This window comes from Triticum aestivum, chromosome 5A (genome assembly GCF_018294505.1).
Source record: "Triticum aestivum cultivar Chinese Spring chromosome 5A, IWGSC CS RefSeq v2.1, whole genome shotgun sequence".
Taxonomy (NCBI): domain Eukaryota; kingdom Viridiplantae; phylum Streptophyta; class Magnoliopsida; order Poales; family Poaceae; genus Triticum; species Triticum aestivum.
In genome coordinates, this window is record NC_057806.1 from 374,260,636 (window position 1) to 374,262,617 (window position 1,982).

At 43.2% G+C, this 1,982-nt stretch overlaps 1 pseudogene; it reads right to left on the minus strand.

The window, feature by feature from the left end:
* Positions 1-752, minus strand: LOC123101318 (endonuclease 2-like; annotated as a pseudogene).
* Between the last annotated feature and the right edge of the window lie 1,230 nt (positions 753-1,982).

The following is a 1,982-nucleotide window of genomic DNA, read 5'->3' on the forward strand; positions in this document are numbered from 1 at the left end:
TTAAGTCTGAACTAGCCTTAAATGGTGGAGTACAAATTTCCTTCTGTACTAGTGGACGTTGATGGTGTTCCCTTCTTTTACAAAGGAGGACCCCACATGCAGTGGCTACATAAACAAGAAGTGTCAGCTTAAGTTGCAACTAGGAACAGAAACACTTGCAAAAATTCAGGCACTTGGGGTTTGGCAGGAGTACTACCTTGTGGATGTCGCCCATGATGTTTGAGAGGAACAAGAGCGCTTCGGTCAGGTTATCTATAATATTCCATGCAGAAAAAACATGGCATATTCAGTACTAATTCAGTCAACCAAAAGAGATGTGCTGAAGTTCGTATGATGTAACTGAACATTACGTTGGCCGAAAGATTTAGAAGATGGTGATGGCGATGATGATCCCTAGGTGAGAAGCTGGGAGGTGTAGTTGTTGATGGCACCAACGACGCAGTGGACCTTGACGCCCTCCTTGTCCTTGCAGTCCCCTGAGACAACACACAAACCATTATGCTACAGTCAGTCTCAGTCCAACAAAACAGAGTGTTGGTTAATTGCTATGTACTGTTGTAGTAGTAGCTACAGACGTTGTCGGGGTCGTCCATGAAGTGGAGCGGCGCCGACTAGTAGCACCTGAACCTGACCTTATCGGCCCAGGAGCAGAGGCTGCTCAGGTTGCCGGCGGCGCCCGACGACAGCAGCTCGTTCACTGCCTTCGCCGCTGCGTCGCTCAGCCGGCCTTCCAAGGGAGCAGCATGGTGCATCGTGGTGCCTTCATCTGGAGTCGCAAGTCGGAGTTGTGGGCTGCTGCTTTGCTTCCCCATATAGCACAATCAGGTTCTCCTAAGATAGCGATCTGAAAACACAAAACATGATTAGGGAGTTGGTACATAAGAAAAGGAATTCATGCACGAATGACATATACAACTAAAAAACAATCAGGCATCACATATTATTTGAATTTCGTATTAGATGGCTGCACGGTAAGTGTTTCTTCATATAAAATAACTAGAATTAGCACCCAACAGGATCCATTCCATGTGCAGGATCCTTTGTATGTGGTTGCCTTTTTTGTTGCTTTATCACATATTCTGGCAGTAAAAAAGAACTTCATTGTCTGAATCTAATATTCAACTAGCCCGAACTTGAACAACAGATTGGGCATAGCGTACTAATCAAGGAGAGACCTGGCATGCACTGACCAAGTCCTACAGCGTTTTTCAACATACAGAAATTTCTTTATGTCCAAAGAAGCCCTAAATCATTTCACCTCGTAATTAATTCTTTTTTTGTTGGGAAAAATAAATATTTTGCAGGGCCACTTCTTAACTCCCGTTTCATCAGATGCAGTGAGAGTGTCTAAACTTGATGACCATTTTCAGACCTGTCCTTGAACTAAAGCGTATATTTAGTTGGTCTAGAAAAAGACCACGCCCAGATTTTGTAGATACAAAGTACCTCGCCACTATGGTGTGAAGTCACAGGTTGGCATGGTGTGAGAAGTATGCTATGGCGGCACACGGCACGTGAACCTTCAGTTCACTATTTCAGTTCTCAGTGAGGACATGCCTCTAATGCACTAGACAAAAGATAGGCCGTTGACAAATTTAGCCTGTAATGGCAACCAACACACACTTCTGCGGCCTATTTGGGGAGATAAAAATTCGTTTGCGAACTCTCAGTGTGAGCAGCACACAAAATTGTAGGTGAACTACACATTCACGTGTATAAAGAAGAGGAGCCACTGAATTTTAATCATGAACAGTTAAACAAAATTGTAGGTTGACAACACACATAATCTTATGAAGTTTCTCCAGTGACTGAAAATTGAATTCTATATGTAGGAAAAAACCAAGGCATTGCAATCATTCTCAATAAGTACACAACAATGTATCCTTACAAAAACATCCTAATATGGATCATGGCTGCTGCCTACCATGGTAAATGCTGGACTCTCTCTAATGGTCTAAATCACGCCAGGAAGGTTACTTTAT